Consider the following 15502-nt stretch of genomic DNA (forward strand, 5'->3'; position numbering starts at 1 on the left):
ACTTCCTTCAACTCCTGTTTCTCCCCAGGTCCATATATCTCCCTGGCACCCAGAGGTTCTCTTCCAGCACCACAGAACGCAGACAACAAGATCTGAAGCTCATTTAAACTATGTTAAATGATTTCTTCAGAAGCTGGCAACAAAAACGAATCTGATTCAAACTGCCCTTTCCTCAATCTAATACTTTTATCCCCCTAGGGCTACCTGTACTTCTCTGCAGGCATCCTGGGGATCACATCTCTATGGTCCATCCCCTCTTCTCTCAGATCATACCAAGTTCCAGTCTCACCTTTTCAGAGTCATTTGGACACAAAGTGTCCTTTCTCCCCATCAGGGGCAGGACTCTTGCTCCTTTAAAGTGCTAGTTGCTGGATTCCAAACCTCCATGGTATCAGATAACCTAATCTGGGATTCACTCAATCCCCCTCATGTCGGATCACAAATTTCATTTATTTCCAGAAAGGAAAAATAAATACAAAGGGTCATCATCCCTGACTTCCTTTATTTTCTTTTCTCCTTTTCCTTAGAGACTATTACTTTTACTCATCAACTTTCATTCATTGTCATATTTATTAAGCACTTATTGTGTGCAGATAACAATACTAAGAGCTTGGAAAAGTACAATACAACAATAAGCAGTGACATTCCCTGCCCACAACAAGTTTTCAGTAGGGGAGTGGGGGGAGATAGACATCAATATAAATTAATAAAGTTACAGACATATAAGTGCTGTGGGGCTAGGGGCCAAGGGGGAGGGAAAAGGGAGCAAGTCAGGGTGGCACAGATGGGAGTGGGAGATGAGAAAAGTGGAACTTACTTTGGGAAGGTCTCCTGGAGGAGATGTGCCTTCAATAAGTCTTTGAAGCAGGGGAGAGTAATTGTCTGTGATATTTGAGGAGGGAGGGCATTCCAGGCCAGAGACAGAACATGGGCCGGGTGTTGGTGGCAAGACTGGTAAAACTGAGGGGCAATGAGAATGTTAACACTAGAAGAGCAAAGTATGAGGGCTGGGTTGTAGAAGGAGAAAAATAAGGTGAAGTATGAGGGGTCAAGGTGATGGGTTGCTTTAAAGCCATTGGTGACAAGTTTTTGTTTGATATGGAGGTGGATGGGCAACCACTGGAGTTTCTTTGATGGGGGTGGGGGGTGGAGAGTGACATGTCCTTAATGTTTCTGTAGAAAGATGATCCAGGCAGCGGAGTGACGTATGGACTGGAGTGGGAAGAAACAGGAGGCTGGGAGATCATCAAGGATTCTGATGCAGTACTTAGGCAGGATAGGATGAGTGATTGTATTAATGAGGTAGCAGTTTGGATGGAGAGGAAAGGACAGATTTTAGTGATGTTGTAAAGATGGAACCGGTAGGATTTGGTGATGGATTGAATATGTGGATTGAATGCGAGAGAGGAGTCAAGGATAATACCAAGGTTATGGGCTTGTGAGACAGGAAGGATAGTTATGCTGTCTAGAGTGATGGGAAGTTCAGGGGGAGGACAGGGTTTGGGTGGGAAGATAAGGAGTTCTGTTTTTGACATGCTAAGTTTGAGGTGACCGGAGGACATTCAAGTAGAGATGTCTTGAAGGCAGGAGAAGATGTGAGCCTGGAGAGAGAGAGAGATCAGGGGAGGAGATGTAGATTTGGTTATCATCTGCATAGAGATGATAGTTGAAGCCATAGGAGTGAATGCGTTCTCCAAGGGAGTGAGCACAGACGGAGAATAGAAGGAGACCCAAAACTGAACCTTGAGGGATCTCCACAGTTAAATGGTGGGAAGCAGAGGTGGAGCCCATGAAGGAACCAGAGAATGAATGGCCAGCAAGATAAGTTCTTTGACTATCACATCCCATAGCTTAATGGTTAGAGCATTTGTTTCTTACTGGCACCAAGTAATGATTTGCTTAACAATTGTTGAAGGAGGAAGCAAATTGGAGGCAGGGCTGGATCGAGTTTTTCTTTGCCTTCCCAAGGACAAAATACAGAACCACTTTAACTCTACTGTATTTTCCACAGTCACACACGCTTGCCTCTTCTGTCTCATTGGAATCATTTACCCATCTGTGGAGCAGGATATTGCCAGGAGCTTCTTGCTGAATATTACTTGTATATTATTTGTTTATGTCTCTGTTTTGTAATCATGGGAGCTTTGTCAGTTAGGTACTGTTCAATTTGCTGTTTTTGTGCCTCCATTTGCAGACACATTTCATTTATATACCGTGATTCCTGGTACAAAATATATGCACGCAGAATAAAGATGCCAGAAGGACTCCAGAACTCACTTTCTGATCCTAGGGAAATAATCATTCTGCTTTCTAGTATGAGTTCAAATATTAAAATGAACATCCTTGCATAATTGATGTCATAATTACTTCATCATCTATTTTCCCAGTCTTATTGAGAAAGCATTGTCATACTCTGAATAACAATGCCCTTTATTGAATCATAAAGGGGGTTGTTTTCCACAGCTTCATCAAACATGACCCAATCAAATTTGAGACCGGATGATCTTTTTCCAGAACACTGAATTCTACTAAGGTTAGGGCTGTCCTGCATCATTTCTGGCTCCCTCATTCTCCTGGGTCAAACTTTCTGACAGACCCCAAACTGAACATCATTGACAGCTGTGTCATCATCATCAGTGGTATTTATTGAATGCTTTATGGTGATCAGAGCACTGTTCTAAGTGGTTGGGAGAGTATGCTTCAACAGAGTCAGTAGACAGATTCCTTGCCTTGCAGTCTAGAGGTGTCCACCATGACTGCTTTTAAATTTACTACTTTTAAACCAGGGATCCTGGCTGTAAGCTCCTTGTGTGTAGGGAATGTGTCTACCAACTCTCCCAAGAGCTTAGTACAATGGTCTGTACATAGTGTTTGATAAAAACTATTGATTGATTGATTGATCTCGAAATGGCCCAAGCCTTTCAGAAGGCACAGGGGTGGACAAACATTTTGAAAAGGATTGGCTGCTCAAAGAAAGTCAAGGCACATGAAGAGTGATAAAACAATTATGGCATTTATTATGTGCAAAGCACTGATGCACTTACATGACAGATCAGTCAGAGTCTTTTGTCCCATATGGGACACACAAATAAAGAAGGAAGGAAATTAGGGACCGTATCCTCAGTTTTACCACTGAGGGAATAGAGGCTTACAATCTGGACTGTAAGCTCTTTGAAGGCAGGGAATGTGTCTACCAAAACAGTTGTACCCTCCCAAGTGCCTAGTTCAGGGCTCTGCACATAGTAGGCACTCAGTAAATATCATTGATCGATTGATTTGGGTACAGTAAGGTTAAGTGACTTGCCCAAGGTCACACAGAGGGTAGTAGAAGAGCAGGGACTAAAACCCAGGTCTCCTAATGCCCAGACCCATGCTCATTCTACTATGCCACACTGCCTCTCACCAAATCCTTTAGAATCTTCAGAACCTCCTGTCCTTTTCTCTTCAACCAAATGTGGTCCGCATGCTTATCATAACCCACCTTGGCTACTGCATCAGTCTCCTTGCTGACCTCCCTGCCTCCAGCCTCTCCTCTCTCCAGTCCATCCTTAACCCTGCTGTCAGATCATTTTACTAAAAAAATCCTTCTGAGCCCAACTCCCTGCTCCTCAAAAATCTCTGCCTCGGCCATTCTGCTCATGGCTCGGCTTCCTCTCCACTCAGCTTCTTCTTGCCATGGAAAGCCAGAAGGTGTAAATCATGCAATCAGAGAAACTGGCAGGGATCACAAGAGGACATTCCCTCCAGCCTCTCTGGCTCCAGGCTGGTGAAGAGCTGAGCAGAGGCCTTTCACTGGGCTGAAATTGGGGTAATTTGCCTATCTCGCCCAGATACCCAAAGATGCAGTTAAGAACAACACCTTCAGGGATGGAGCTGCCAATGTCCTTCTCTAGATTTCAGTGCCATTTCCCTTCCAAGTCCAGGTGCCTGCAATGCAGAACATAAAGGCATCTGTGTAATCTGTCAGCCTGCTGTTTGCTATGTAATATTCCTTCTGCTCCAGTGACAGTCCTTTCATTGCAGAGAAAAATTGTAACTGGACACATCTGATTTATTGGGTACTCATTTTTTGCAGGAGGATGAGAAGCCCTGCTGGATAAGTGTCTGCCAAGCAGACCGTGAAAATGCCCATATGCAATTGCAACAGAAGTTGGCTGGTTTCAGACCTGAGTTTGATGTTTCCTTGACTTGAGATTAAAAGGAACCAGAGAAAGTCTGACCAGATTTTCTGCAGGAACATACGTCATTCCAAGCCAACAGCATAATGAAAAACAGTCCTTTTCTTTTTTTATTTCCTTATAACAGCAAATAGTTCAGGGCTCCTGTCTCTGAGAAGCTTTGGCTTCTATCTGCTCCAGGGTTTAGCATATAGAAAGTATTTTGGGATTAGAGTAATTATTTTCTCCCATTTTCTCCTGAAGACTGCAAGCTCCTTGTGGGCAGGCATCATGTCTACCAGCTGTTTCACTATACTATAGTGTTCTGCACACAGTAAGTGCTCAATAAGTACCACTGATTGATTGATTAATGAAAAGTTACAAAAAGGTATCCTGTCCTATTATGAGCAGCATAGAGATAAGATTGAGGCAAAGAGAGCAAGTTGGTCTTAGAGGAGCCGAAAGTACTAGTTGGGTTGCAGTGGGAAAGGAATGTGAATAGATAGTTGGGGGAAAGCTGATGGAGTGTGAGGTTTCTCTTAGATGTGGAGATGGATGGACAACCTCTGGAAGTTTCTGAGGAGCATAGAGTGGGCTGAAGAAGGATTTAAATGATCTGACAGCAGGGTTAAGGATGGACTGGAGAGAGGAGAGGTTGGAGACAGGGAGGTCAGCAAGGAGACTGATGCAGTAGCCAAGATGAGATATTATAAATGTGTGGACCAGAATAGAAGTCATTTGGATGAAGAGAAAGGGGCACGTTCTAAAGATTCTAAAGATTTTGGTGACAGATTGAATACATGCATTGAATCAGAGAAATGAGCCAAGGATAGTGACCATATTGCAGACTTGCGAGACAGGAAGGGTGGTGGCACTGTCAACAGTAACAGGAAAGTTGTGGTGGGGAGAGGGTTTGGGTAGGAAAATAAGGAGTTCTATTTTGAACATGTTAAAGTTTGAGGATTCCTACAGTTAGGTGGTGGGAGGCAGAAGAGGAATCAGAGAAAGACACTGACAGCTTGGCCAGAAAGAGAGAAGAACCAGGGGAGGAGAATTCAAAGTTAAACGGTGTTTCCAGGAGAAGGGGGCAGTCCAGTTTTCTCCTTACAAGGCCATTCATGACCAATAAGCTACCTTGGAAGGATACTAGGATGAGTTGGGGAAGGGAAGGAACCTCCTATGATAGGCTGCAAGAATGTTTGGTATCCAAAATATTTAAGTATTGACAAGAATTAAAGATGGCTGCAGCTGGAGACCTTTGGTGTCACGGAACACTGGAGAGGAGCAACAGAGGACCTGGGAGAGGAGAATGCTGGAAAAATCCCAGAAAAATGCAGAGCCAGTTGGGGCCCCAACAAGGCCACAGTGTGGGAGTGAGGATGAGAGACAGATATGACTACTAAATGTTCCTTTACTTCTGCAGTGCTGCTCCACACAGCCAGTCAGAGCCAGGTAGACTGGTGCACTGTGACTCAAAGATGTTGCATGAGCCTCCTCCCCATGTCCAGTGAAGACCCCTAGAAAATATCCAGCTTTTTGTGATAGGGGAACTGGGGGTGACCAGGAAAACACTCAGCTGCCACTCTCTCTGATGTGGCAGGGAGGTCAGCAAGCATTATTTTACAAGCTCCTCCCCGTGCCTCATTCTCACCTGTCCCACCAACGACCCCCGGCACATGTCATCCCCCTGGCCTGGAATGCCCTCCCTCCGCACATCCGCCAAGCTAGCTCTCTTCCTCCCTTCAAGGCCCTACTGAGAGCTCACCTCCTCCAGGAGGCCTTCCCAAACTGAGCCCCTTCCTTCCTCTCCCCCGCCTCCCCCTCTCCATCCCCCCCCGCCTTACCTCCTTTCCTTCCCCACAGCACCTGCATATATGTATATATGTTTGTATGTATTTATTACTCTACTTATTTTACTTGTACATAGTCTATTTATTTTGTTAATATGTTTTGTTTTGTTCTCTGTCTCCCCCTTCTAGACTGTGAGCCCACTGTTGGGTAGGGACCATCTCTGTATGTTGCCAACTTGGACTTCCCAAGCGCTTAGCACAGTGCTCTGCACACAGTAAGCACTCAATAAATACAATTGAATGAATGAAAGCTAAGAAATCAGAACATGGACAAGGATTAGATTGCCAACTGGGCATATTTCACCAGGTTGATGAAATGGAAAATAAATAACTAACAGTGGAATTCTGTAGCCCAAGTTGTCATTTAACAGGGAAACAAGACTTTCCTCCAAATTTCCAAAGATTGTATAAGTTTGTGGAAAGGAAAATCATTTGTAATAAACGTGCCTTCTGGCTCCCTTTTGCATCAGTATTTGTTTGGACTTTTCTAAGTCTCTTTTTAAGTCCTTTACTTCTTGGAAAATCTGCACATTCAGCCTGACAGTTCCCAATATGGTTGGTATATAAAAAAGGAAACCCATGTGTTCTAAATGGCTTGTTGCCCCTCCAGAAGAGATGAAAATGTTGGTGATTGTGTGTGTGTGTGTGTGTGTGTGTGTGTGTGTGTGTGTGCGCGCGCGCGCATGCATGAACCAGGATGTGGGGGCAGTGCGTGCGTGCGTGCGTGTGTGTGTGTGTGTGTGTGTGTGTGTGTGTGTGTGTCAACACGAGCAAAGCCTGGTACATAGCAAGCACTTCCACTTAAAAAAAATGTGTGTGTGTGTGTGTGAGCACACAAATATGTATGTTTGCGTGCTAATCTGCAAAGTGGCATCATGTCGAACCCCAAAGGATAGCTACATTCAACCAAAATGAAACGGAGATGGCTCCATTGTCCATTTATTCCATTTCCATAACTGAAGGAGCAATGGTGGAGAGAAACCCGATTTTTCTGTAATGAGGATGATGAAATGAAATTGCTGCTGCCTGTGACAGAACAGTGAATGACAGTCGCTAGGTGTGGAAAAATCTGCATGGTCAACTAAAGGAAACTTTGATTTTCACTCATGCCGAGGCAGAGCTGACAAGAAAGACACTCCTGAAATATAATGCAACTGCTGTTCTGCATGCAACTCCCTTCCACAGCTCTGCACTATGAAATGCAATTAGCATGACCCACTTTACAGAGAACAGCACAGAAATCCCTTCCTTGTACCTGCTGCTCTTCAGCATGATCTGTGGCCACCAGGCCTCTTCTAAGAGGCCTTCCCTGACTAAGCCCACCTTTCCTCTTCTCCCACACCCTTCTGCATCCCCCCTCCCAGTCTCCCAGAACTTATATACATATTTGTAATTCATTTATATTAATGTCTCTCTCCCCCTCTAGACTGTAAGCTCATTGTGGGCAGGGAATGTGTCTGCTATAGTTATATTGCACTCTCTCCAGCACTTAGTACAGTGTTCTGCACAGAGTAACTGCTCAATAAATACGACTGACTGACAGTTTGTGTTGAAATTTGGAGCAGGCTCAGGAGATTCTTTCTAACCAGTACTTCATTCTAGGGGAGATTTGCTTAGGTAGGTGGGATAATTCCCAATCTAGTTGGAGAAGAGACACAAGATTCCCAACCCAAACCTAGCCCCTTTGGGGGCCCCCCCAAGAACTCTTGGGATCTTTTGGGTGAAGTTTAGGCTGTAGAAAAATCCATCAGTCATATTTCTTGAGCACTTACTGTGTTCAGGGCACTGTACTAAGCTTTTGGAAAAGTACAATATGACAGAGTTGGTAGACATATTCCCTGTCACAGTGAACTTACAGTGCACAGGGGGAGAACAACTTGTTGAACCCCCAATTGGGCCTGGAAATTCAGGTGGTCCTGGTGGTTCTGGAGCTGCCATGAAGGCCAGGGAAAGGGACTTTGAGTCCTGAGCACTACAAGGACTATGTTCTAACTGATCCTCTTGCATCAGTGCCCACCCTTAGCACAGTACTCAGCACAAAGTAACCATTTAATAAAAACCATAATGATTCTAGTAGTGCTAATTGATATTGATTCTGTGTTGGCAATCCCAACATCTCTTGGCATTACATGAGGGCAGATCAGGTTGTGGCAAAACACAGCTTCTACCTCAGTCTTTTTCCAGATGATACACATGGAGTTTGTAATGGAGTTTAGAAGTTGTTGCCTGTAGATCTGCAGTTAAATATTTTTTTTAATGTTATTTGTTAATTGCTTACTATGTGCCGGGCACTGTACTAAGTGCTGAGATAGATACAAACGTATCAGTTTGGACACAGTCCATGTCCCACATGGGGCTCAAAGCATTAATCCTCATTGTACAGGTGAGATAACAGCACAGAGAAGTATAGTGACTTTCCCAAGGTCACATAACAGACAAGTGATAGATGCAGGATTAGAATCCAGTTCCTTCTGACTTCCAGGACCATGCTCTAGTCACTAGGCCATGATGCTTCCCTGTAGTCTGCTTCCCTTACCTTTAGCTGAACTTAAGTATTTAACATCTTGAAGAATGAATTTCACTTCAGAGCTAGTGTAGCAAGACAAGAAAAGGAGCTTTAAGCTATATGAAATAAATGATCTGTTGGAGATCTGTCCACTAAAGGACAGAAACAACAGTACCTTCCTCTTTCTCCTCTGGGCCACTATCAATATTAATTACTCACACCCATTCCTTAATACAGCCAGCACCAGTCAAGATGATATGTAAAATACTTATTATCTTTAACACACACATTGTTTGATTCATTATCTAAGAGACGGACTAGAAGAGTCAACACCAGTAGTGTAGTTGAAGATTCTCTAGGAAGTTTGCAATTGGGGAACTGGCAGCTCTGGATAAAAGCTAATTAGGCAAATTGATCCTAACTGGACAATCTCCAGAGCCTTGATGGTAGAATTAATGGGAGTGGAATTGTATAGGCAGGAGCATTTTGTGCCCACTTACAGAAATCTCATGAATATTGAGACTACTGTAGAGGAAATAAGGGAGCAAGAAAGGTGAAATACCAAATATTGGATGGGTCAGTTATACTATTTAGGCTGTTCTGATTCCCTGGGCAACTGAAAACAGGATCCATTGGAATTCTGCTTTGGGGCAGACCTGTGGGGTGGGGGGGGGGGGGAGGAAGAGAAAGAACCTGGAAGCCATGGCAGCAATGATAGTGTAGAAGGGCAACAGGCACCAGGGGGAGAGGAGGAAGAGGAGGAAGACCAAGAGGAGGTGGAGGAGACTAGGCAGTCAATGGCAGGAACAGCAGCTGCCATTGCTTCCAGCACAACTCTCTGAAGAAGATGAACTGGCCCCTTTTTCTTTTTTCTAATGCTATTTGTTAAAGCACTTAGTATGTGCCAGCTACTTTTCAAAGCACTGCGGTGGATACCAAGTAATCAGGTTGGACATAGTCCCTATCCCACATGGGGTTTATAGTCTTAATGCCCATTTTCCAGATAAAGTAACTGCATAATAGGGAAATGAAGTGACTAGCCCAAGATCACGCAGCAGACAAGTGGAGAAGCCAGAGCTAGAACCCAGGTCCTTCTGATTCCCAGGCCCATGGTGTATCCACTAGGTCCATTAAGATCACTGTAGGCAGAGAATGTGTCAAACAGCTGGGTTGTGTTGTACTTTCAGAAGTGCTTGTATACTGCTCTGCACACAGTAAGCCCTCCATAAATACCATTCATAGATTGATTTCTGACCTACTTGGAAACCTGACTTCTCTCCCTTTAATTCACATGCATACTCATCAATCCAACAAAGTAACTGATTTTCCTTTAAACTAAAAAAAAATGCCCTACAGAAATTGAAACCAAGAGTGATGTTAATGGCAGCCAGAAAGCATATGCTTGAAGGTTCCATAGAGGGTCTTTAAAAAACTCTGGAAATGTTTAGGAGGGGGAGTTGGGTTGTTTCCTTTTTAAACAGTACTTTTTGCTCCTGTTTTGTTTTTGGCTCCCATATAAACAGCTTCACACTTTCAGCAATTCATTTTACAATTCTTGGTGGATCAACTTTAGGAAATCTATCTGCTGAGATTATGAAACCTACTGCTGCCCATGTCCTGATGTCTTACCCATGTCCTGATGTCTTAACTTGTCAAATATTTTTTATGGCCCCTCAAATGATGAAGGTGCAGAGCTGTGGTAGCAGGAGAGATGTAGGTGTTATGGGGGAGAGTTTGAAGGTACTGAATGCATGGGGTTATTTCTTACTTTAAATCTTGCCCCATTCTCAGGATAAGGTGTATTCAGTAGGAGAAACACGATCACCACTTATTCAATTCATTCATAAATTAAATTGTATTTATTGAGTGCTTACTGTGTGCAAAGCACTGCTCTAAGCCTTAGGGAAAGTATAATAAAACAATAAACAGAGACATTCCCTGCCCACAATAAGCTTACTGTCTAGAGATATTCAAGAGATAAAAGTTCAGTTTCTACACAGAAACAGAGAATGGAGAAGCTGAACTACAAACTGTATCCCGTATTACAAAATCTGAAATTGGGCAACACCATTACCAAAATGGAATGGCAATAGTCTTGTTGCCCAACATCCTCAGGAAATGGGTAATCCTGTTTTGTCAAACACGCCAAATATCTGTAAACTCCTCTCTAGACTAAGATCACCATGGACAGGGAACGTGTCCACCAACTCTGTTACATTGTACTCTCCCAGACATTTAGTACACTGCTTTCTGCACTTGATAAACTCTGAGTAAATACAAATGATTGATACCTTCAGGACTACCCAGTGGGAGCACTGTACAATCACAAGTTCCTCCAGAAACCCTAGGAAGGACTGCAAGATGAGATAATGTGAATCAGATACCCATAGTTACAAGTCACTGATTTAAACTGCCAATTATTTTAGCAGAAATTTTAGGGAAACACCCCAGAAAAACAGCATACCAAATTGATGGGTGGGATCCAAATTCCCCAGGTAAATATCTGTTCCACAGAGGATGACTTGAACAAGTCTGCTTACATATGGCAGCCTTCAGGGATGCCTGTTTCTAGAATTTTCTAAGTTAACCAAGCTTTATATTGGAGTTAGCATTTTGAGATAAAGCTATTCCCCTTTTGACTCTCTTTCTTTAGAAAAAGCAATGAATGAATAGTTCACATACTGTAGGCCAACTCGAAAATGGAGTACAAGTGATGTCCCTAGTTTTATTGTAATTACATTAGGTGGAATTGGGAGCAAAGACCAAGTATCTGGCAACGAGTAAGAATTTGGCTATGAACCAAATGAGACCCCCTACAACATCAAAATGTTATTCCTTATCTCCAGGTGTGAAAGTGAAAAAAAAATTCTAATTGAACATGACTGGGTGTTTTGCAGGTGAAAGATGAAGTGGCAAAATGTGTGTAAATGCAGGGGGTAGAGGGGCAAGAGATAGTGGTGGCAGTGAGAGGATTGCAAAACCAGTTAAATCAATCAACAATATATAGTGAGCACTTACTCTGTGCAGAGCACTCTCCTAAGCACCCGGGAGAGTACAATAGATAGCGAAAATGATCTCCATCCTCCAGGAGCTTGCAAACTAACATGGAAGACAGACACCAGAATCAATTGCGGGTAAGGAGAAGAAATAGAGTTGAGAGATGTAAGCATCAGTGTTATGGGGGGGGGGGGGGGAGAGTACCCAGGTATTTAGGGAGTGAGTACTCACATTCATAGATGATACGGAAGTATTTGAGAGACAATAAGGGGAAGAACAATGTGAATAATAATAATTATAATTGTGGTATTTGTTAAGCACTTACTAGGTGCCCTATACTGTAGGATACAGTATAGGCAAGTAAGACACAGCCCCTGCCTCTCACAGGGCTCACAATCTAAAAATACTGCCCTTTGCTACACTGCTGTATTTCTTACCAAGTGCCAAAAGCCATTTCTATGGAGGGAACATTTCTGTTCATTGTTATATTGTATTCTCCCAAGGGCTTAGTACAGTGTTCTGCACACAGTAAGAGCTCAATAAATATGATTGAATGAATGAATATAGGGAAGGCAAATCTAACTCCTGCTGCTGTCTCCCAACTATCTAGTTAGGCCCCATCAGAAGAAGTTTTTAAAACATTTCTCTAATTTTCTCTAAAACATTTCTTCTGGCCTCCCTGTCCTTGGTCTTTTGAGCCCCTAGTGGGACATATCTAATTCCCAGCTGTTTAATCTTTCCCAGATCTTAGTACAGGGCTCTGCACACAGTAAGCACTTAAATACTATAACTATAATATTACTTTTACTATTATTACTACTGTTACTACTACATGATCTCTCCATCTCACTGCCATCTGGGTTCTTGATTATGATCCATTCCTGTCACAGATTCTAATACAATGTGGCACCTTTCACTCTGTGGTGATGCACATCTAACGTTTGTTCACATTTTGCCCCATTCCATCGACCATACACTCCCAGTCCTGCAACCAGTATCTCCTACTATCTCTGCTCTTCTCCTGACCCATCATTCTCACTTATCTCATCCTTGCTGCAGTTCTTTTAAATCTCCGCTTCTGTAGACTTCCCTGTGGCCCCCAACAACACCTGTACCCCTACCCACTATTTTTATTATTATTATTATGATATTTGTTAGGCACTTAACTATGTGCCAGGCACTGTACTAAGCGCAGGGGTGGATAAAAGCAGATAAGGTTGGGCACAGTCCCTGTCCCATGTGGGGCTCATAGTCTCAAACACCATTTTACAGATGAGGTAACTGAAGCCCAGAGAAGCGAAGTGATTTGCCCTAGGTCACACAGCAGACAAGTGGTAGGGCCAGGATTCGAACCCATGACCCATTATCACCACCAGTGTTATCAGGGGCCTACTGGTTAGAAAGCACTATACCGAGCACTTGGGAGAGTACACTAGAAATAACATGTACATTCTCTGCCTTCAAGGAGCTTACAATATAATGGGAGGGGGGTAAACAGACAAAAATAGTTTATGATAGTAGGACAAGGAGGAACAAAAAGGAGATAATAGAAAATAGTAAAAACGTATCCAGATAAAATAGAAGAAAAATAATTGAATATACAGATGATGATGACGACGACTGAGGAATGACAAGTGCGTCATAGTTTTGAGATTTCTGGATTGACCACCATCACAGAAGAATTAGCTATAGTGGTCTTGTTTTGTGCAGGGGTACGCTCCTCTCTCATCCCTGCCCATCATGGTTCTTCTGGGGGTTAGGTTTCAATGAACAAGAAGGCAAGCAGGTGTACAGCCTGCAGCTAAATGTACCAGCAGTCTTCACCCACATTCGCCTGCTACAGGTAGGATCAAAGACTAGAAGTCCAAGGATGGGAATGAAGTATAAAGGGGATAGAAGTCGGTTTGGGGTCACCCACTCCTCCTCATACCCTCAGTCCAGTAGTGAGCCCCCTGACTCCGCCAAGTCAACCCCTCAGCCGTAACTGATTCTGCCCTGCACCATTCATGAATTGTATAAGCTTGCCCCACCATGGTTATCTTGCCCCTTTCCTGCCACATGGCCTGTTTACAGTGACCCTTCCAGGTCAAGACAGGATGGACTAAGTGGAGGAGGGCTTTTCAGGGAGAGTACACCCTAACCAGCCATGTCTTCACCATCTTGTGACTTTGTGGGCCCTGGGCAGCAGGGAAGAAGTAGCGTGGCCTAGTGGAAACAGGCCCAGGAAACAGAAGGACCTGGGCTCTAATGCCAGCTCCACCACCTGTCTGCTGTGTGACCTTCGGCAAGTCACTTCATTCATTCAATTCATTCAATCATAATTATTGAGCACTTACTGTGTGCAGAGCACTGTACTAAGCATTTGGGAATTACGAGTTGGCAACATATAGAGATGGCCCCTACCCAACAATGGGCTCACAGTCTAGAAGGAGGAGACAGGCAACAAAACGAAACATGTGGACAGGTGTCAAGTCATCAGAACAAAGAGAATTAAAGCTAAATCAATCAATCGTATTTATTGAGCGCTTACTGTGTGCAGAGCACTGTACTAAGCACTTGGGAAGTACAAGTTGGCAACATATAGAGACAGTCCCTACCCAACAGTGGGCTCACAGTCTAAAAGTACTGTGCACATCATTAACAAAATAAATAAAATAGTAATTATGTACAAGTAAAATAGAGTAATAAATCTGTACAAACATATATACAGTTGCTGTGGGGAGGGGAAGGAGGAAGGGCGGGGGGGATGGGGAGGAGGAGAGGATAAAGAGGGCTTAGTCTGGGAAGGCTTCTTGGAAGAGGTGAGCTCTCAGTAGGGCTTTGAAAAATTTGCCCACTTAAGCAGTTTGTACATTAGGCACGGACGGGGTTCGAACCCGTGATCTTCAGTTTATGAGACTGACACCTTGCCATTTGGCCACCGCGTATGCACTTCTCTTTGTCTCACTTCCCTCATCTGTAAAATGGGGACTGTGAACCCCATGTGGGACATGGACTGTGTCAAACCTGATTAGCTTGTGCCTGCTCCAGAGTTTATAAACAGTGCTTGGCACGTGGTAAGCACTTTACATAAAACAAACACCTCTCTCCCTGCAGCCCCTCCCAGGGAAAGAAAGGATAAATGTAACTGGAGTCTGATGGGGCAAGCTCCATAAGATTCATGGGGCTCAGCTGGCAGAAGGGAGGGACACAAGGAGATTTCAGGGATGGGAGCCTGAAATCAGACTATGGGACAGGAGAGAGTACCCTGAGAGGGGTTGTCAATACTGAGATTTCAAAGAACTGTGGAGAAGGTGGGGTGAACTAGATGGGAGTTGGGAGGGGGAGTTGACTGCTAGGGTAGGGTCTGGACAGCAGGCTAGGATGAAATGTGAAAAAGATCATCATGCCTGTGTCATTCCAAAGTGGAAACATAATATATACCCCTCTCACACACCTGCCCAGACAATATGTGATGTGACAAGCCAATGTATTGGCTGTGTTCCATTCTTTATTTGTTAGTGTCCTTTTTTTTCCTACCTTTTGTTGAGTATAGCATGAGGTGTCACTGAGGAAACTAATCCAGAAATCAGAGGTGGCAACTGAGTTTGTTGTGATCCGAGACCACATTGGGAGTGCAACATTAAAGATGGCCTTTAGTAGTTGAACCATTAGCCCTCTGGCTAGATCTGGATGACAGTGAAGAGCTAAAATTTTGTTCACTGTGGCTTGATTCAGTCTGGGCATGCCTTTTGAATGTGAAATCCCTTGAGAGTTTCTGTAGTCAATATTCTTCTTGAAGATGGTGATTAGAGTTAAGGTTTTGCCACCCTCTTCTAAGCTCTACTAAAATCATCCCTCATATCTCCTCCAAGAGATCTTCCCTAAGTCTTCACTTCCCCTTTTTGCCCTCTTTTCTGAGTGCCCTATGCATTTGGGAATGCACCCCTTCAGGACTTTGGTATTCACCCCACCATCAGCTCCACAGCACTTATGTTCATATCTGTAATTTA

General features: G+C 43.7%; 1 non-coding gene across 1 annotated transcript; it reads right to left on the bottom strand.

The window, feature by feature from the left end:
• Nucleotides 1-14363: 14363 nt before the first annotated feature.
• Nucleotides 14364-14437, bottom strand: TRNAM-CAU. Its single transcript has one exon. It is a non-coding gene; the product is annotated as a tRNA-Met (tRNA).
• Between the last annotated feature and the right edge of the window lie 1065 nt (nt 14438-15502).

This window comes from Tachyglossus aculeatus, chromosome 21, assembly GCF_015852505.1.
Source record: "Tachyglossus aculeatus isolate mTacAcu1 chromosome 21, mTacAcu1.pri, whole genome shotgun sequence".
Lineage (NCBI taxonomy): Eukaryota > Metazoa > Chordata > Mammalia > Monotremata > Tachyglossidae > Tachyglossus > Tachyglossus aculeatus.